At 43.3% G+C, this 22913-nt stretch overlaps 1 protein-coding gene across 4 annotated transcripts in view; it reads right to left on the reverse strand.

The window, feature by feature from the left end:
• The window catches only part of ARHGAP32 (Rho GTPase activating protein 32), a 352740-nt gene that overhangs the window by 299211 nt on the left and 30616 nt on the right, over positions 1-22913 (reverse strand). The gene's annotated exons all lie outside the window — the stretch shown is intronic.

Consider the following 22913-nt stretch of genomic DNA (forward strand, 5'->3'; position numbering starts at 1 on the left):
GGGGTGCTCAACCCGTGGCCCGCGACCTCAAACCGGGGAAGTGCATGGCCATGCTCTGAGATGGCTGCTCAGCAAGCGCAGATCTCAATCAATGGGTTGTTGACTTGTCATCCCAGAGCATCAGAGTGCAGTGAGCTGGCACCGATACGTTTCCCCAGTAGAGCGGTCCCTTGTCCCAGGAGGAGTGATACCAAGTGCATTTTGCCTGGGACCTTTCTAGCAGCCTGGAGAGTGATGCCAGCAGAAGCTGGAAGAGGAAAAAGGTCAATGTAATAAATATCACATACACTGCACATTTGCAACGGGCATATTAGCACTTAGAAAAAAGGGTTATTAAACTGCTTACGCACTAATCCACAGGCAGCGCAGTGCACCTGCGGCTTTGCTGCACCCATAGACTTCTATTATATCCTGAGGGTTTGGTGCACTTTCTGAAAGCCTTTCAGAAAGTGTACCACCCTGGCAAGATGTATTAGAAGCCTATGGCAAACCTACAGGAATACCGCAGGTGCACTTTTCTGCACCCCCCGATGCAGGTAAAAATGCAGCACATCAGTATATAAGCAGCCTTTATAGGGAACTCAGGACAGTAAGGGCTCGTGTACATTTGCGGTTTGAGGGGCAGTAAAACCCCATAGCTCACTGTGGCCCGAAATCAGTTGCCAGATCACAATTAAGTGGCCCTCACTCATCAAAAGGTTGAGCACCCCTACCATAATCTATAGTCCATCTTGGGAGCAAGCAAGTGAGGGTGGCTACAGTGGGACCATGGAGAAGAATGTACTTACCCTCTAACAGGAAGTCAGATCAAAGAATGAGATTTGGAGGAGGCTGAGAGCAATAGAAGGCACTTTTTTAAAATTTAGGGGCTGTCCTGTTCACACATAAACATGCATTAAAATGCATGCTAATGGATGTCCATAGCCTCCCATCGGCGTTCATTTTTATGTGCATTGATGTGTATTTTAATGTGCGCTAGAGCTGCACGATTAATCGTCAAGAATTGTTATCACGATTTTTTCCCCGTTGCGATCTTGAAAAAAGTGTTTCACGATTCTTTCTATGCAAAGAATTCTCTCTGCTCTTCTGAAGGCACAGCTGTAAGAATCACAACATTCTTTAGCCCCGGTTCACACAGGGGCGGCACGACTTGCAGGTCGCCTCAGCAAGGCGACCTGCAAACGACTTCCGAGGCGACTTACAAAACGACTTCTGCATAGAAGTCTATGCAAGTCGCCCCCAAAGTAGTACAGGAACCTTTTTCTAAGTCGGAGCGACTTGCGTCGCTCCTATTAGAACGGTTCCGTAGCACAGAACGGGAGGCGACTTGTCAGGCGACTAGGTCGCCTGACAAGTCGCCCCTGTGTGAACCGGCACTTAGCAGTGGGACTAAGTATAAACATTGTAACAATTTGTCAAAGGAATAGACTTTGTGTGTAAATGAGGAAAGTTTAACCACTTAAAACACTAAACCTTTTTTTGTGACATTTGTTGGTTTCAAGTTAAAATAATTTTTTTTTTGCTAGAAAATTACTTAGAACTCCCAAACATTATATATATATATATATATTTTTTTTAGTAGACACCCTAGAGAACAAAATGGTGGCTGTTGCAATATTTTATGTCACACTGTATTTGTGCAGCGGTCTTTCAAATGCAATTTTTTTTGCACAAATTACTTTATTAAATTGAAAAAAAAAATCACCAGTAAAGTTAGCCCAATTTTTTTTGTATGATGTGAAAGATTTTACGTCGCGAGAATTGTGATCTTTTTATTCTAAGCAAAAAAATTGTGATTCTCATTTTGGCCAGAATCGTGCAGTTCTAATGTTCGCTGACACTTGTTTTTATGTGCGTTAAATTGCTATGGGTCCTTGTAAGAGACAAAATAGTAAAAAGCTTTTTTTTTTTCTCAAAAGATTTGCTATGGGTTGATGTGCATTTATGTGCAATGCATACATGTAGCATTTTAACACAATGCACTGCACATGACACCGGCATTGTGGTATGAAGAGGACACACAGAAAACAACTGTTTTCTATATGTCCTTGCAGTGACCTGCATTTTTCGCATGCGGTGTAAAATGCAGGTCACTGCAGTATGTGTGAACAGGGCCTTAACAATACATACATATGTAGATTTTTTTTTTTTAAACCAGAGTTTAGGATAACTTTAAACTAAAATGATACCTCCTCCCAAGCACCCCAGTCTCATACACCCCATGGTCCTCCTCTATAAAAGAATGAGCTGAAGGCTGTAAGCCACTGATCAACCTGCTCTGTGAAGAAGTAGTTCAAAAAATTTCACTTTTTTATGCAGAAGCAGCTTTTAGCAAAAGAAAAAAAAAAACTGCTCATCTTTCTGTTAAGAACTACATATCTCAGCACCCTTGTCATCCAGGGCTTCAATCGCTGACAGATGGAAGCTGCACATTGCCTGTTTCTTCAGATCATTCCAGAGGTGAAACAGCCTATTATATGACCAGTACAAACTATCCTACACCAAGCACCAACGAGCGGCAGAACAGCGCAGCACATCCACCGATCTCCTTCTATAGGTAACATCGCCACAAAAGGGAAATAGCAGAATCCTATTGTCATTACTGTAATGGGAAACTTCCCTGAGTCCGGGGCTGTGTTATATAAGAGATGCCTATTGTGTCTGCTTCTCATAGCAGAGATAAAGCAAGTGAAATTACACACTAATGACAGTGACCTCAATAGTGAACAAGTCTGAGGCCACTTCCGTGTTATCCAAGGAGCTCATTAATAATTTACCATCATTATCCATTGCCAGCCTCCTGAGGGAAAGGAAAGATTACAAGTCTTCAATATCACATCATAATCCAGCTAGCTGTGAGTCGGCAGATCAATAACTAGACCAGACATAAGTTATAAACAGTGCAGGGAAATGACCATAGAAAACTAGACTGATGGCTAGAAGCATTGAAGGACTCAGCAGATCGCAGAGCCATCCCACTCATTATTATTAATATTATACAGGATTTATATAGCGCCAACAGGTTGTGCAACGCTTTACAATGTAGGAAGGCACTACACCAGCAGTACACCAATAGTACAATTCAAAACAAGAGGGTCAGAGGAGCCCTGCTCCTGCAAGTTTACAATCTAGGAGGGAAACAAAAAGGTAGGGACTGTGGGAGATGAACTGATGAGGGGAGTAGAGGATTCGGTTGTTAGCTGAAGGGAGGATAGGCCACCCCGAAGAGATGAGTTTTCAGGGCTCGCCTAAAAGTGGACAGAGTAGGAGATAACCGGACACACCGGGGCAGGGAGTTCCAGAGGATGGGGAGGCTCTGGAGAAGTCCTGGAGATGAGCATGGGAGGAGGAAACAAGGGAGCTAGAGAGCAGAAGGCCTCGGGAGGAGCGGAGAGGACAGTTTGGGTGATATTTGGAGAGAAGATTGGTGATGGGGCAGAATTGTGAATGGCTTTGTATGTTATTGTAAGTGTTTTTGTTGGTCAATGGGAAGCCAGTGGAGGGATTGGCAGAGAGGGGTGGCGGACACTGAGCGGTTGGTAAGGTGGATGAGTCTTGCAGCGGCATTCATGATAGAATGAAGAGGGGATATCTTGTGGAGAGGTAAGCCAATGAGGAGGGAGTTACAATAGTCAAGGCGAGAGAAAACAAGGGAGTGAATAAGTTGCTTAGTGGTCTCAACGGTTAGAAATGGGCGTATTTTGGAGATGTTTCAGATGTGAAGTCTGGACGATTTGGATAAAGATTGGATTTGGGGCTGAAAGGACAGGTCAGAGTATGAGTTGGTTTTAGAAAGATTGAGTTTGAGGAAGTGGTGTGACATCCATGTTGATATGTCAGTTAGTGAGTTAGTAATGCGAGAGGAGACTGAAGGAGTGAGGTGAGGAGTAGACAAATAGATTCGTGTGTCATCTCACTATTATACTTCCCTACTCTCCTGGCTCCCTTCACAGATCTTCCCTCATCTACAGTGTCTTGAAAAAGTATTCATACCCATTGACATTTTCCATATTTTGTCATGTTACAACCAAAAAAGTAAATGTATTTCATTGGGATTTTATGTGATAGGCCAGCACAAAGTAGCACATAATTGTGAAGTGGAAGGAAAATGATAAATGGTTTTCAATTTTTTTTTACAAATAAATGTGAAAAGTGTGGCGTGCATTTGTATTCAGCCTCCTGCTTTACTCTGATACCCCTAACTAAAATCTAGTGGAACCAATTGCCTTGAGAAGTCACCTAATTAGTAAATACAGTCCACCTCTATGTGGTGGACTCAGTATAATTTAATCTCAGTATAAATACATCTGTTCTGTGAAGCCCTCAGAGGTTTGTTAGAGAACCTTAGTGAACAAACAGCATCATGAAGGCCAAGGAACACACCAGACAGGTCAGTAATAAAGTTGTGGAGAAGTTTAAAGCAGGGTTAGGTTATAAAAAAAATCCCAAGCTTTAAACATCTCACGGAGCTCTGTTCAATCCATCATCTGAAAATTTTTGGTCAGTAATTTACGCACTCATGCGTGCAAATGAGTACAGATGCTCATTTACATACTGTGCAGAACGAAAACGTGAGAATAGGTTTTCGCACAGTTGCATATACGCAAAAATACATACAAAAAAAATGTCTGAAAAAGTAGATGCTCAGACAGGAGTATCATGTGCAAGAGGCCTTAGCAGCGATAGGAAAACCACTGCTAAATGTTGTAATGCAAATCTTTTATTTCATAAAGTGGCTAAACCACAAGACAATTCACAGGTTTTTTTTGTTTTTGTGAATTTACTATAAAGTAGTTGTAAACCCTTACAGACCACTTTTTGCTACAGGTAAGCCTATAATAAGGCTTACTGTAGCTACCCAGGATATCTCCTAAACCTGTACGGTTTAGGAGATAGCCCCTGAATTTGCATGTGCCGATATTTTCGGCACATACGCATTGAAGCAAACCTCAAGCAATAGCACGTATGTGCCGTTGCTTCAGTGAGTGTGCCATTACCAGCGGCTCCCGGGCGCATGTGCGGGAGTGACGTCATTGCGGCTCTGGCCAATCACAGCGCCGGAGCCGCGATACCCAGAAGTAACCCCCGGGAGTGATGTCGCCGGCCGGTGCTGTGTAGGGCACCGCAGCGAGGTCTTCGCTCTCAGGTGGGTATTACATAATGAGCTAGTATGCGCTACTATGCATACTAGCTCATTATGCCTTTGTCTTGCAGGTGTTAGTTTTAAAAAACCTTCAGTTTGCAGTACAGTATTACTTTAAAAGGAGAAGTCCGGCCTAAGCTCGTTTGGCTGGGCTTCTCTTATGGGTCACAGGAGTGCAAATTGTTTTGCACTCCTGTGACCCGTTTTCAGCAGAGAGTGGTCTGAAGTCACCACGTCATCACAACAATAAAATCTGGATACGCCCATGTGCTTGGGCTGACACCTGTCTCAGCCTCTCGGCGAGCCACTGAGAGGCTGAGACAGCCGCTCCACGCCCTTCCACAGCTCAGCGCTCTAATGAGCGTGGGGGGGGGGGGCAGAGCGGAGAGCTGCGAGAACCAAGCCATGGGCGGTGTTCGATCAATCAGTTCTCAGTGAAGAGGCTCTGGGGGACCGATGCTGCATCCACCTAGGCAAGTATGGTTCTGAAAATTTTTATATATATATATATATATATATATATATACACATACATACACACACACACATACACACACACACACAGTATCTCACAAAAGTGAGTTAACCCCTCACATTTTTTGTAAATATTTTATCCTCTTTTCATGTGACAACACGTGAGAAGAAATGACACTTTGCTACAATGTAAAGTAGTGAGTGTACAGCTTGCATAACAGTGTTATACTGCCCCCTCAAAATAACTCAACACACAGCCATTAATGTCTAAACCGCTGGCAACAAAAGTGAGTACACCCCTAAGTGAAAATGTCCAAATTGGGCCCAAAGTGTCAATATTTTGTGTGGCCACCATTATTTTTCAGGACTGCCTAAACCCCCTTTGGCATGGAGTTCACCAGAGCTTCACAGGTTGCCACTGGAGTCCTCTTCCACTCCTCCATGACGACATCACTAAGCTGGTGGATGTTAGAGACCTTGCACTCCCCCACCTTTCATTTTAGGATGCCCCACAGATGCTCAATAGAGTTTAGGTCTGGAGACATGCTTGGCCAGTCCATCACCTTTACCCTCAGCTTCTTTAGCAAGGCAGTGGACGTCATGGAGGTGTGTTTGAGGTCGTTATGTTGGAATAATGCCCTGCAGCCCAATCTGAAGGGAGGGGATCATGCTCTGCTTCAGTATGTCACAGTACATGTTGGCATTCATGGTTCACTCAGTGAACTGTAGCTCCCCAGTGCTGGCAGCACTCATGCAGCCCCTGACCATGACACTCCCACCACCATGCTTGAGTGTAGGCAAGACACACTTGTCTTTGTACTCCTCACCTGGTTGCCACCACACAAGCTTGACACCATCTGAACCAAATAAGTTTATCTTGGCCTCATTAGACCACAGGACATGATTCCAGTAATCCATGTCCTTAGTCTGCTTGTCTTCAGCTAACTGCGGGCTTTTTTGTGCATCATCTTTAGAAGAGGCTTCCTTCTGAGACGACACCCATGCAGACCAATTTGATGCAGCGTGAGGCGTATGGTCTGAGCACTGACAGGCTGACCCCCCACCCCTTCAACCTCTGCAGCAATTCTGACAGCACTCATGCGTCTATTTGCCAAAGTCAACCTCTGGATATGACAATGAGCACGTGCACTCAACTTCTTTGGTCGACCATGGCGGGGCCTGTTCTGAGTGGAACCTGTCCTGTTAAACCGCTGTATGGTCTTGGCCACTGTGCTGCAGCTCAGTTTCAGGGTCTTCTTATAGGCTAGGCCATCTTTATGTAGAGCAACAATTATTTTTTTCAGATCCCCAGAGAGTTCTTTGCCATGGGGTGCCATGTTGAACTTCCAGTGACCAGTATGAGAGAGTGAGAACAATAACACCAAATTTAACACACCTGCTCCCCATTTACACCTGAGACCTTGTAACACTTATGAATCACATGACACTGGGGAAGGAAAATGGCTAATTGGGCCCAATTTGGACAATTTCACTTAGGGGTGTACTCACTTTTGTTGCCAGCAGTTTAGACATTAATGGCAGTGTGTTGAGTTATTTTGAGGGGACAGCAAATTTACACTGTTATACAAGCTGTACACTCACTACTTTACATTGTAGCAAAGTGTCATTTCTTCAGTGTTGTCACATGAAAAGTTATAATAAAATATTTACAAAAATGTGAGAGGTGTACTCACTTTTGTGAGATACTGTATATATACACACTTCTCTGTTAACCACTTCCCCCACGGCCTATAGCAGAATGACGGCCGGGCGGTGGTTCAGTTATCCTGACTGGGCATCATATGACGACCAGCAGGATAACATGCCGTGGGGGCATCTGACAGACGCGAGTAGAGGAGAGCCGATCGGCGGCTCTCCTGACAGGGGGGGTATGCGCTGATTATTTATCAGCGCAGCCCCCCCCAGATGCCCACACTAGACCACCAGGGAAGCCCCCAGGACCACCAGGGAAGTCCCCAGCATGTGGATGGCCAGGTACAAAAAAAATGCCCAAAATATGCCAATCAGTGCACTGACTGGCACATCAAATTTACATTACAAAACATGGATGCCCAGCAATGCCACCCATCAGTGTCCATCAGTGTCACCTATCAGTACCCATCAGTGCCCACCTATCAGTGCAAATCAGTGCCCGTCCATGCCACCTATCAGTGCCACCCATAAGTACGCATCAGTGCCACCCATAAGTACCCATCAGTGCCACCTATGAGTGCCCATCAGTGCCGCCTATGAGTGCCCATCAGTGCCGCCTATGAGTGCCCATCAGTGCCACCTATGAGTGCCCATCAGTGCCGCATACCAGTGGCAGCTATCAGTGCCCATCAGTGCCACCTATCAGTGCCCATCAGTGCCACCTCATTGGTGCCCATCAGTGCCACCTCATTGGTGCCCATCAGTGCCACCTCATTGGTGCCCATCAGTGCTGCATTATTAGCGCCTGTCAGTGCAGCCATATCAGTGCCCGTCATTGAAGAAGAAAACATACTTATTTACAAAAAAATTTAACAGAAACAAAGAAAAACTTGTTTTTTTGCAAAATTTTCGGTCTTTTTTTATTTGTTGCACAAAACATAAAAATTGCAGAGGTGATCAAATACCATCAAAATAAAGCTCTATTTGTGGGAACAAAATGATAAAAAATTTGTTTGGGTACAGTGTAGCATGACTGCGCAATTGTCATTCAAATTGCGACAGCGCTGAAAATTGGCCTGGGCAGGAAGGTGTCTAAGAGCCCAGTATTGAAGTGGTTAATTTTATATGGCATTTTTATTGCAGTATTTATTGCAGGCAATTACTGAATTTAAAACATTTTGTGACATTAATATTAGCGTACCAACCAATAATCAATTCAACAGTAGCGAAACCACTGCTACTATGCAGTAGACAATCATATATCTGCAAGTGATTTAATCAAATATGAAATACAAAATATTGGAAAATTTCAAAATCATACAAATAAGTCTATACAGCTGTCAAAATAACATTTTATAAAATCAAAAACAAATCTTCAGGGGCAGGGAAACACACACAATTACTGTATTTGCTGTATTTACCACAAATGCGTCTTTTTATCTGTAGTAAACTGATGATATTTTAAATTTTGCATGCAGTATTTCCTATAAAGCACAAATATCACCTGAGACTCTCATTTCGGTTTCACTGATATTTCTATTTTCTATAATTAATATTTTCAGTAAAAATATTAGAAACAAAATTTTTAACAAAATACAAAAAGACCCCACAAATATCACGTGATAAATGTTACTGAATTGAAGTCAGGGTCTCTTTAGTAATAAATATCTGTTTATTATCCAAGTTCGAAAATATGTACAATAATGGTACCATAACCCTATTATAGCCCTCCAATGGTAACCACATATAGTATTGAATACATTTTTCTATATGGGGAAGATATGGCTTTGTGATCTGACTCTGCCAGTGCCACAATGAACTGCTAAACTCTGCAATATATATATACACACACACACATATATATATATATAGATATATATATCTATCTATATCTATATCTATATATAGATATATATATATATCAGCAATTTTGGTTTAGTTATTTGACATTCCAGACACTGCTTCAGAGAAGTAATGGATGCTCATACTAATTTATAAAACAAAATTCTGACAGACAGGAAGTAATTAACTGCTCCATGTCAGTGGGTATCTTCTTGTGAACAGATCCTATTTACAGTGAGAACAAAGCGAGTATAATCTGCCTGCATGCACCTGAGTAGTTGCTACAGGTAATATATTCATCGTTCCCCCACCAGGGGATCAGTAAGAATGCTTTTAATTCATATCTAATAGCATGCCACTGCCTGACAAAAAGACAATTTAATTTTTTTAATGTGACATTGAAGAACCAGGGTGTGACTGTAATTAGGAGTAATTATCACCAATACTGGTGTTAAAGTTCTCACCGTCAGCAAAGTATGAGACACACCGTAGGGATCTCCAGCACTAGGGGCTTCTCTTCATTACTAAGCTTTAGGGCCAGTTCACACTGCAGCGATGCAGGAACCCTGCGAATCCTGTGCGGGTTCCCGCATCGCATACAACTTGCAGGCAGTTCACACTAGAGGTTGACCGATATATCGGCCGGCCAATATATCGGCCGATATTTGGCGTTTTTTAATTAATCGGCATCGGCCAATTGTGCCGATTATAACTTCAGCGCGACTTGCAAATCAGCCTGCCAAGCCTGCCAGCCTGCCAAGTCTGATAAAAGAAACTAAAAAGATACAATGTTTCCACTTGTCAATGAACTGAACTCCAGTTTAACCATTTAAAGCCTAAGAGCCAGTTCACACGGGGGCGACTTGTCAGGCGACCTAGCCGCCTGACAAATCGCCTCCCGTTCTGTACAATGGAACCGTTCTAATCGGAGCGACGCAAGTCGCTCCGACTTAGACGAAAGGTTCCTGTACTACTTTGGGGGCGACTTGCATAGACTTCTATACAGAAGTCGTCTTGCAAGTCGCCGTGGCAGTCGTTTGCAGGTCGCCTCGGTGAGGCAACCTGCAAGTCGTGCCGCTTATAGTGTGAACCGGCTCTAAATCTTTTCTGACATTTGTTGCTTACAAGTAAAAATCCTGTATTTTCTACTAGAAAATCACTTAGAACCCCCAAAAATGATATATATTTTTTTTTTAGCAGGGAATAAAATAGCGGTTGCTGCAATATTTTATGTTACACGGTATTTGCGCAGCGGTCTTTCAAACGCAATTTTTTTTGGAAAAAATACACTAATGAATTAAAAAAAAAACTAAGCAGTAAAGTTAGCCGATTTTTTTTTTTAGTCCAAAAGTTTTGATTACCTGTTTAAATGTAAGAAATTTTCTGTATCACTTACTACTTAAGGCTGCTTTCACACTGGAGCAGGCATGCGTTGACGGTAAAACGCTGCTAGTTTTAGCAGCGCTTTACCGTCATTTTAGCGCCGCTATTCGGCTGCTAGCGGGGCGCTTATAACCCAGCTAGTGCCCGAGGAAGGGATTGAATGCGCCCGTGAAGCGCTGCTGCTGAATCGCTTTGCACGTGCTTCGGGCAGCGGTGCGCATTCATTTCAATGGGCAGGAATGGTGGAGGAGTGGTAAACACCGCTCCAAAGATGCTGCTTGCAGGACTTTTTTAACATCCTGCCAGAGCATCGCCTCAGTGTGAAAGCACTCTGGCTTTCACACAGACCGCAGGGGAGCCGTTTTGCAGGCACTTTACAGGAGCTATTTTTAGCCCAAAGGTGCCTGAAAAAAGCCCCATTGTGAAAGGGGTCTAACTGTTAGATTTTATGAGATGAAGGGGGAAAATAAATAAATCGTCTTAACATATCGGCCCAAAAAAAAAATCGGCATCATATATCGGCCACCGCGATTTCTAAATATCGAGAAAAACCCATATCGGTCGACCTCTAGTTCACACTGCCATATGTGATCTGTTGGGAGTGTCAATAGAAAGCTAATGACACCTCCAAATCAATTTGCATATCGCAAAGCGAACTGCAAATTCGGACAGGAATCAGATCTCATAGGTGTTCACACCCATGCGATCCGATTCTGCTGCGGACCAAAAAAGGGTCCTGTGCGTGTTAGGTCCAAATGCGATGCGATTTCAGCCAATACAATCTGTATGGCTGAGTTCGCATCACACAGACATTGCAGGTGATTTGCACTGCAGTGCGTTGCGAATCACATCCGATGTCGGACAGCACAGCAGTTTGCTATTTTTTCCCTCCACGAAAGTGGAGTTACCCTTTAACTTCCGTAGAGAGGAAATTTTGGAAAATTTTCCATTGATCAGCAGCTGCAACCAATCAGCTGCGGATCCTGCCAGTGACGAGTATTGTATAATAGCTTTAAAGTAAGTCCCCTACATACGGACCTTTGAGTTGCGAACTTTCAAAGATACAAACATGTGCTTGCATAGTTTTTTTCATTCTACTCAGCGGGCTGAATGAAAACAAACTGACATATCGCTGTACCAACACAAGCAATCCTGGTGTAGGGATCTCCCCAGCTGTTCTATTGTGTTCTGACAGGGGGACTCCCCCCACCAGAACACACAGATTATTGCTCACAGCCTTTCTCTGCAAGCCCTGATCTTAGGGGACATATTACTGGCACAACTAGGCCATTATGGCTGAAACGCGTTAAAGAGGAAGTAAACTCAAGTGCATAATTTGTACCTATAGGTAAGCCTATAATAAGGCTTACCTATAGGTACTGTAAATATATCCTAAATGTACACATCTAGGAGATATTGACATTACATGCAGCCGATGACATAATTGACACATACGCTCTGAAGGAATGGCATACACGGGAGTGACGTCATCGCGGCTCCAGCCTGTCACACAGCGGGAGTCCGCAGACCCGTAAAGAAGGCCGGGTGAAGACAGACTCTGCCTCCTTGCTGGAAGGCTTCGCTTTCAGGTAAGTTTCACATAATATGCTAGTATGCGATGCATACTAGCATATTATGCCTTTACCTTGCAGGTCCAAAAAAAAAAAAACAACCAGTGGTTTACAACCGCTTTAACTTCTGCTGTACATATTTATCTTTTATGGAGTTACAATAAATTTGGACTTATTGAAAAGCATGTATGGAGTTGCGGATTGTCTTCTATCGATTTACTAGCACAATTCCCTATGCTACAAATAACAATCCAGCTTTTCTTTTGAGACATTAGGACACTAACGCATTGTCATCTATAGAATTCAATAATTGTCAGACTAATACAAGGCCAATTTTCTAACTAATTCCTGCACTTTTACCTACCATTCAATACAACATGTCATCAAGGAAGGAAGGAATGAAGATGACAGGAGATAGAATGAGAAAAGGGGAGAGGAGAGAGGAAAGAAAAAAAATGGAGGAGAGATCAAACAGCACAAAAAGAACAAAAAGATAAAGAAGAAATCAGGTACAGAGAAAGACAAAGAGAAGGAGGGAGAAGAGAAGAAAACAGAGGCCGATAAGAGAACAAAGGTACTTTTCTATACCACATGAGTACAAGGGATGGCACACACGGCTCATTACATCTAACACACAGGTTTGCAGAATACATGGAGAAGCCCCCCCACCCCCCCGATGCGGGGGCGGCATATAGGTCCAGTTATCTGATGCAATTTACAGCGTTGACGTCCTACTGAACAGGATCTGCTGGAGAGATACGGCCCACTGCCCTGGCCAGTCTTCCTGCCAGTCTGATCGATATCTATTTAGCAACAAGAAGCAGAATGAAACATTGCTTCCTAAAAGAGGCTTTTAACAGTCAATGCAAGTAAACGAGCGGTCAACAAAACGCAGTTGTGAGGTCATTGAAGCAAGGCTTTTGTGGAGCAATTAAATGCTCACTAAATGAGCTTGGGGGAAAGAAAAAATGAGATGTCAGCAAATGCTGCAGCTGATTCTCCAGCCCAGGAATTGATGGATTTTTTTTTTTTTTTTTTACACCGTCCAACATAAGATTCCTTCCCTGAAAGAAATTAACCTGCATATAAAGCTATACAACCCAGTCTCCACCTCCTCCCTTCCTGCCAATAACTACTATGTCCACAATTAAAGGGCCAGTACAACCAAGTTTGATGTTTTGGTTATTGGTGAATGCTGACGGGCTCAATAATCCAACATTTACTCCAGCTGAGGAATGTTCCTGCCAGGGAGCATCCATATTGAGAAAGTAATATAAATCTGTAATGGCTACAGCAGGTAGGTGGAGCTGGGAACCCCAATGCAGAGATCTCAACACAAGAATCTGAGAGATAAAAGAAGTTCAACCTGTTGGCATGTAACCAAAACTTCTATAACACCTACAGACCTATCATTCCTCCATTTAAACAACAGCCTAGACCACACAGGAGAGAATTCATCACTCAGGAGCTTCAGATTAATTATTTTCTCTTCCTTGAGGTTGGGAATATATATATTAGATATTTAGATATCTGTATATGGCCTTTGATTAGTATTTTTTCTGGGTTTCTTGCACCCTTTTTAAAAGGCTTGGTTCCTGGGGCATTTTTTTTTTTTGGATTACACCAGAGACTGAACAATTCTGTAAAAACAATACATATGGCCCTGATGAAGCGGGATGGCCCACAAAACGCATATACCAATTTGTACCATCTTTATTGTCACATATGACAACCTGTTTGTTTTTAATAGCTGTGGAATATGTCTGAGGACAATGTTAAATATGAATCCTGTTTATAATAAATTATTGGTTTGTTGTTAAGGGTATTTTATTTTGTTCTATTTGACTCCCAGCGCCATATTAAAAGTCCCAATTACATATTTCTTTACTTTGAGCTTGGAATTAAAGTGTCACTAAACCCACAACAGTAAAATCAGGCTGTATATGTAGTAAAGCACGGTTGTAATATTCACTGTGGAATCTAAGGGGTTAATCATCTGCATCTTGTAAAAAGGCTTCTTGATCCTGTCTTCTCTGTTCCTCCCCTTCTTCCACAGTCCTCAATCTATCTGCTGATAGAACAGAGCCTTGGGGGCAAGCTGCACATGCTCAGTTAAGTGTGTATTGCTAGAGAGTTTTTGTGAGAGTGCATGTGATCAGCACATGGTCAATCAGCAGTGTCCAGACAGAAAGTCAGGGCTCCTGCAGCTTGATAGGACAGTCAGAGCAGAATGAAAGCTCCTCCTATAAGCTTTAACCAGACAGAAGTCACAAGACTGCTCTAACTGCTGATCAGAAAAGGTATTTAGCAGTTTATAATAAGGCCCCTTTCACACTGGGGTGGTGGGGGCGTCGGCGGTAAAACAGCGCTATTTTTAGCGCTGTTTTACCATCGTTTTTGCGGCTGTATTCAGCCGCTAGCGGTGTGGTTTTAACCCCCGCTGGCGGCCGAAAAAGGGTTAAATCCGCTCGTACAGCGCGGCTATAGCTACGGTATTACCGCGGTATAGCTGCACTGTCCCATTGATTTCAATGGGCAGGAGCGGTTTAGGAGCGGTGAATACACCGCTCCTTCACCGCTCCAAAGAAGCGGTTGGCAGGACTTTTTTTACCGTCCTGCCAGCGCACCGCTTCAGTGTGAAAGCCCTCGGGCTTTCACACTGAACAAACAGCGGAGGCTTGAAGCTCAGGTCTGTAGTAACAAGTCTCTGATCATGGTAAACACCTTTAAGGAGGAGTAAGTCAATACAAACAAGAGAAGGCTGGGCTGTACGGAACCTTCCTAGAGGACCATAGCAAACACGCGCTATCGTCAGAATTGCTTGTTATCATGCTCAGACTTTACAACCAGTAATTGGACACGAGTCCTTCCATTTTCTGTGAAGAATGCACCACAATAATCTGTCAACTAATTTAGATTTGATGGGACCAACATCTATAAGAGCCCTTTCACACTGGGGCGGGGGCGGCGTCGGCGGTAAAACGCCGCTATTATTAGCGGCGTTTTACCGTCGGTATGCGGCCGCTAGCGGGGCGGTTTTACCCCCCGCTAGCGGACTAGAAAGGGTTAAATACCACCGCAAAGTGCCTCTGCGGAGGCGCTTTGCCGGCGGTATAGCTGTGCCGTCCCATTGATTTCAATGGGCAGGAGCGGTATACACTCCGCTCCTTCACCACTCCAAAGATGCAGCTGGCAGGACTTTTTTTACCGTCCTGCTAGCGCATCGCTCCAGTGTGAAAGTTCTCAGGGCTTTCACACTGGAATGAAAGTAGCGGCACTTTCGGGTCGGTTTGCAGGCGCTATTATTAGCGCAATAGCGCCTGCAAACCCCCCCAGTATGAAAGGGCTCTTATACCCACTGTTTTCCGAGACATTTTTCTATTTATAGCCGCCAGAGATGTTTCATCCTGTTCAGCAATATATCGGCTCAGAACATTGTTCTCCAATCAGGAAATGTGTAAGGTTTGTAAGGTACCCAACCTGGAAAGGAAAAAAAATACACTGCCCTGTCTCCTCCTTCTATTGACCTTTCTTGAATTTGAAAGTAAAGCTAAAGGCTCCTGTGAGGCTGTCTAAACAGAGCCCAAATCCAGTTACTATGTGACTAAGAAAACAGGTTCTTTATGGCCTTCGACTGATCATACGTTCTCCCTCCCAAACACTGCAGCTCACATTGGGAGGTTTTCCGAAACAGAGGCAGTACTGTCAAGAAAGCAGTGAGCAGGGCTTGATGTGGCTAGCTACTGACTGACCATCTACAGTAGATAGCCACACCACCCACAACATCTTTTCATTACACTGTAGTGCAGGTGTTCTGTCGAGAAATACCCGCTATCGAGAAGTGCCCGGGATGTACTGTGCATGCGCTGTATGGAACAGCCCAACAGCTGATTTGCCAGGAACTATCAGCGCACTGTAAAGCTGCCCCGCAAAAGCAAGGCACTAGGTGAGAACTATGGTCTCCCCCCGCTGTTTGTATAGGTTTCAGTTGTGCCCGTGAAATGGTATCTCCCATCGAGAGATACCTCCTAAGATGTGCGCTTGCACCCTGGTCACGTCACTCCAGCTGATCAGCAACTCAGCTGGAGTGCGGCTCCATCCTGTGCATGTGCAGGCACTATTTGGTGGGGTGCACTTCTTGACAGAACACCGGCACAGCTTACATGAGAGCGACAACTCTGCTCAGAGTCAAGTGGACTTCACCGGCGGAACCTACAGGTAGAACTTTGCAAGGGGATTAAAGGAAAAATGGTGTGCAGATGAACTTAATACTGCAACATATTTTTTTAAAATGTGAGGCCATAACTCTTACTCTACTTTAAGCAGTTATTCTATAATGGACCCATTAAAAAAAAAAAAGTGTCACAAGGAACAATGAAGATGTGCAAAGTGCTTCAACCTACAGGAACCAGAGCTCAACTTTTATCAGTTTAGACTGAGCAGAAACATAAAATATCATTGCTGACTATGTATTGCCGCATATTACAAGGATGCTAGCTGCTAAGGGCAAAAGCTTTGTTTTTTTACAAATTACCCCCATTATACTTGGAAGGGTAGGAGCACTGCTAAAATGTAGGTGGAAAACCCATAAGGAAACCCTTCAGAAACAAGTAAGAGAAAACGGGTTTACATGAGAGGATTAATGAGCACTGAAAACCCTGTGCATGCTGCCGCAGAGATCACTTCCAGAGGCCATACTTTAATATCCAAACCTCAGAAGTAAAACCGCACATCGACTGGAACAGCACAAACAGCCGACACAAAGCTGAAAACAGTTTAATGACTTCGCCGAGAGGAAACCTATAAAATGCTGGAGACAGCGGCTCCGCTTTATTAATATTCACTTCCTCTCGTATCAGAATAATTTGATTTGCTGGTATGTACGTTTTATGGGATACAATCAGCGGCACGGCAAACCTTCACTGGGTGTACATGGTAATGAAAAAGGTCAAAGGCACATCTATAGTCCAATTTATTGTAATAGCTCTCCTATCACCTCTCAGGTCCAGAATAAATGGACATGCTGGTTAAACTTTAAAAAGGACAGAGTAAATGCATCACATTTACCACACTATGAATGGATTTATTATGAGGGGAGAAGGGAAATGCTCTTTATTATGAAAATTTCAAACAAATTAATACTGCACATGCACAACTCATATAAAGGAAGGTTGTACTGGGATCATAAGGTACCCAGACATTAGAAGCCTGATATATCGACATGCCCTTACTAATAAATGGAGGTACTTCCTAGCCAGCTACCATTTTGAATTAAAACTGCTCACAGCTTGATTGGCGGCTGTAACCAAATACAGTTTTCAGACTACATTATTGATACATACAGTGGGGAAAATTATTATTTGATTCCCTGCAGATTTTGTAAGTTTGCCCACTTACAAAGAAATGAAGGGTCTATCATTTTATCATAGGTGTGTAGCACCCTCCTAGGTAGGTGCTAGTGAAGAATATAGTTTTTGAGTCTTTCTGCTTACCAGAAAGGCTGTCAGGTAAATTTAGAGGCTCTCTGCCTATCAAGGCAGGGGATCCATTGATAGGGGCTGCTCATGGTGCTCAGGTGCTGCTCATGTTGTCTGAATGTTTCACACTGGTCCAATAGGACAGGGCCTATTGGACAGTGGGAGGAAATCTGACAAATGAGAGCACAGGCATAGTTACAGCCCTGGCCATTGGCAGAGGAAAGTGCCTCAGTGCATGCTGGATGACTGTATATATGCCAAGGGCACATTTGCTCGGGATCTTCGGCTGAAGAGCGGAGTCCCGGAGGGAGGGGGCGGCTGCCCCTCCTCTGTAGAAGCTGCCGTGCGGCTTCAGGTGGCTGACCTGGAACCAGAGTCTGAAAATAGCTGCAACCCAGATGTCCTGCAGAGCTGACTGGAAGGGAGACACGCCAGGAAGGATCTGTTTTGGCCTACAGTGAGTACAGATCTGGGTCATGGGGCCTGTCCTGTGAGGGCCACCCCTTCAGCTAGTAGTCAGTGGACAGGTGTCAGTCAACGGGGATGCTAGTGAGTGTCCTGAAGATAAATAGCTTCACCAAGTCTGCTGCCAGAACAAGCAAAGGACTTATTCTTCCCATACAAGTGCTATATGGTATAACAAAGTCTGTTACCACAATTAACCTGGTGAGGCTGAGTAAGAGTTGTCCTCATCTGTATTTAGTTTGTTTCCCACTATTCCCTTCTCCTATCCAAGTTCCAAAACAATAAATACCAAAAACAAACAAATCCCTGGATTGATTATTGGAAACGCGCGAATGAGAGTACAGGCGGTTGTGTGAAAACCCTTAGTAACTGGCTGCAAGATAAGAAGGGGAAAAGCCCAGGGAAGTCTACACACAGCAATCCCTACGGGGGAAGTGCTACAAGTGATTTTTAAATGATGGAGACAGAATATAAATGAAAAATATAGAAAGAAAAACACACGATACAAATGTTATAAATTGAGTTGCAGTTCAGTGAGTAAAATAAGTATTTGATCTCCTACCAACCAACAATAATTCTGGCTCCCACAGACTGGCTACAGTATGTGCTCATGTGGTACACAGATTAGTCCTGTCAATTTAAGAAGGTGCTCGACGACGAAGACGAAAGAGCTGTCAAAGGACATCAGGTACAAGATTGTAGACCTGCACAAGGTTGGAATGGGCTACAAGACCATCAGCAAAAAGCTTGGTGAGAAGGAGACAACTGTTGGAGCAATTATTTGCAAATGGAAGAAATACAAAATAACCATCAATCGCCCTAGGTCTGGAGCTTTATGCACGATTTCGCCTCATGGGGTGAGGATGATCATGAGAAAAGTGAGGGATCAGCCCAGAACTACACAGGAGGAGCTTGTGAATGATCTCAAGGCAGTTGGGACCACAGTCACCAAACAAACCACTGGTAACACAATACGCCACCATGGATTGAAATCCTGCAGCAACCACAAGGTCCCTCTCCTCAAGAAGGCACATGTACAGGTCCGTCTGAAAATTGCCAATGAACATCTAAATGATTCAGAGAAGGATTGGGGGAAAGTACTGTGGTCAGACGAGACCAAAATCGAGCTCTTTAGCATTAACTTGACTCGACTGTTTAAAAAATGCTGACTATGACCCTAAAAACACCATCCCTATAGTCAAGCACAAAGGTAGAAACATTATGCTTTGGGGCTGTTTCTCTGCTAAAGGTCCAGGCCTTTAGGCCCAGATTTTGCGCATCAAGGGGTCAATGGACAGGGCCATGTATTGTAAAACCTTGGATGAGAACCTTCTTCCCTCAGTCAGAACGCTGAAGATGGGTCGTGGATGAGTCTTCCAGCATGATAATGACCCAAAACATAAAAGCAAGGCAACAAAGGAGTGACTCAAGAAGAAGCACATTAAGGTCATGGAGTAGCCTAGCCATTCTCCAGATCTTAATCCTATAAAAAAAATGTACAGAGGGAGCTGAAACTTCGAGTTGCCAAGCGACTGCCAAGAAATCTTAAAGTAATACTAAAGTCTTGGTTTTTTTTTTTTTCTTTTACAATAAACATGTTATACTTACCTGCTTTGTGCAGTGGTTTTGCACAGAGCACCCCAGATCCTCCTCTTCTGGGGTCCTCTTATCGGCACTTCTGGTCCCTTCCTCCTGCCGAGTGCCCCCACAGCAAGCAGCTTGCTATGGGGCAACCGAGCCGACCTGCTGCTCTGTGTGCCTATTCAGACACGGAGCTGTGGCTCAGCCCCAACCCCTCTCTCCTCATTGGCTCACTGACTTTGACTGACAGCAGCAGGAGCCAATAGCGCCAAGGTTTTCTCCACCAAGTACTAAGTCATGTTTTGCTTGGGGGTCAAATACTTATTTTACTCACTGAACTGCAACTAAATTTATAACATTTGTATTGTGTGTTTTTTCTGGATTTTTGTTTGATATTCTGTCTCTATCATTTAAAATACACCTATGATAAAAATTATAGACCCTTCATTTCTTTGTAAGTGGGCAAACTTACAAAATCTGCAGTGGGTTAATTATTTTTCCCACTGTATATTGATAGTGATACATATCTTGATATTGATATATATCTCCATATTATGGAGATCCAATCTAGCCCATTCAGAAAATAATTCACTAGCTGGTTGGACCCCAGCATTCCCCCCCGCCATCTGTTGTCTTTAGTAAGGTTGTTGCTGGGAGTCATTGCCAACCTTAATGCCGGGTTGAACACGAGGTCCGGTGCATCCCTTTTCACCGGTTCAGGTGCGATTCAGGTCTAAGAAACCCACATCCAATTCGCATATATGTGAACCCAGCCTGACATTGTTGATTCTACTCACATAAATTGGGTAGAATTATCTTGCTGAAAGAGGGCACTGCCATCAGATAATATAGTTTCCGTGAAGGGGTGTACAATGTGTGTGTATATATATACACACACACACATACACATACATACATATATATATATACACACACACACACACACACATACACACAACTGTGCATTGTGAGCCTTCCCGAATGAACAATAATGGAACTGATCGTTAAAACCAGGGGTGCTCAACCTGTGGTCCGTAGGCCACATATGGCCCTCAGAGCCCTCTGAGGCCCTCAAATAAAACTGAATGCAGGAGTTTTAGTCCTGATTCACACCTGTGCATTTTTTAGTGCATTTCCAGTTTTGCATAAACACACTGCAGTCCATTTAACATTGTTTAATATGGGTACTGTTCACATCTATGCATTTTATAGAAAGTCCAGGGACTTTTTTCTGGTTTTTGGTTCCACAGACTTCTATGGTTAAAAAACATGTATTGAAAAACACAAAATGCGCCCGTTATAAAAAACGCAAAATCCACCTGGTATATGCAAACTGCATAGGTGTGAACCAGGCCTAAGTGTTTTCTCAGAAAGTGCAACACACCCACAAGATATAATAGAAGTCTATGGCAAAGGAAAGCTACAGGTGTATGATGCTGCACCCGTGGTACAGGTAAACCATAGCGCATTAGTGTGAAAGCAGCCTTATAGGGGGCTCAGGACAGTAAGGGCGCGTTTACATTTGCAGTTTGGGGGGGCGGGTGGATTTTGTACCCCCAACCACTGGTGTGGCGACCCCAACCCCATGCTCCAGGATGCCTGTGCATCCTTCCCGTCACATTCAGTTTTATACTTCTTCAGGAGGAATGGTAGGGGTGGAATATACAGGAACTGATCGTCTCCATTTTCCTCCTGCAACTGATAAAAGCCAGCTTTTTCTCCTCTCCCTCCCGCCGGCATTCAGTGACTGCAGGAGAAAATTATTCATTATGCTATTCAAAACAAAAATTTTTTAAATCTGAACCACTTTATTTCATTGTGGCCCACAAACGTTTACCAAATCACTTAAGTGGCCCTCGCTCTTCAAAAGTAGAAGTTCACCCAAAACCTAACTAACTCTAAATCTACTTGCAGCCACAATCTAATCTATCTAGCCCTGTAAAGAAGAAATCACTATACTGTACATAACTTTTCAGCAGCCATTCCGGTCCCACGCTGAGCTGTCAGCGGCGGCTTCTCTGTGTAGGCGTGTGCAGAACAGGCAGCCCACAACGGAAGCCCCATAGTAACTTTACGGGTGACGTCACTTCCCAGCCGTTGTTGGTTCTCTCCTGCACACAGCATCCGCCGCTGGAGACCGGATCAGCTTCAGAAAAGGTATGTATAGCGATTTCTTTTTTTACAGGGTTAGATAGATTCGTTTTAGAATGTGGCTGTGAGTAGATTTAGAGTCAGTTAGGTTTTGCATGAACATCCACTTTAACTGCCATCAAAGCTTTATGAAGTGTTAAATTATATATTAATCAAATTCATGCAGATATTTCACTTATTTAAGAAACATTCATAATGCTTACTGTTGACAAATCTAAGGTACACGGTAAACAAAGCCAAAAATAAGGGAATGTGGAAAACTAGCAGGCACAGCTCAGGGTCCTGATATTTTACCAGCTGTCATAACAAATTTATTCCAATGACATCCCGGTTAGTAATTTGGCCCTAGTATGTGTTTGTATAAGAAATAGGGCCCTTAGATTGCAAGTTCCTTGTGGGCAGAGACTGACTTAAACATGCAAAATGTAAAGTGCTGCATAAACATTAGTCAATATATAAATACCTGTAATAAAATGAAATAAAGTAGACAGACCCCTATATAGGCCTGGGATTAACCAGGAAGCCAAGGTGAGGGAACATCTGGATGTCACTTATTGAAGGGAATCTATAGTGTTTATATTTGAATGAGGCCTGGTTAGTGTAGACATAAATCATGAGTGTTCATGTTCTATACATTTTATTTTTATGTCTAGGTTATATTAAATAGCATATAGTAGGTACCAGACAACAACCATATTTGTCCAATACACATGCAGGCTCCGACTCTTTCTTAAGCCAGCCATAGACGGATCGAAAATTGAACAGTTCAACAGGAACCGCTCAAATTTAGATCCCTCTATGGCATAGCTCCCAACTGTCTCTGATTTGGAGGGACTGTCCCTAATTTGGAGCAATGTCCCTCTGTCCCTCTTTCCTCCTTATTTGTCCCTCCTTTTGGTCTGATCTATATAGTTGTATATAAAATGCACTTTTTATCTTTCAAAAAGTGTTTCCCAGTGCTAACCTTTCATCTAAATTCTTTATTGCTACATTTTTGCTGTCAATTTTAAAAGCCAATATAAAGGAATAGTAGGGATAAAAAAAAAAAAGCACCCGTGGATTTAAATAACCTTCTTTTTTTTTGGTTATGTCCCCTTTAAGGGGCGTGGCAGGGGGAGTGTCCTATGCCTACATACGTTTGCTAGAAGGTGTCCCTCATTACCATCTCAAAAT

Source organism: Aquarana catesbeiana, linkage group LG10, assembly GCF_042186555.1.
Source record: "Aquarana catesbeiana isolate 2022-GZ linkage group LG10, ASM4218655v1, whole genome shotgun sequence".
Taxonomy (NCBI): Eukaryota; Metazoa; Chordata; class Amphibia; order Anura; family Ranidae; genus Aquarana; species Aquarana catesbeiana.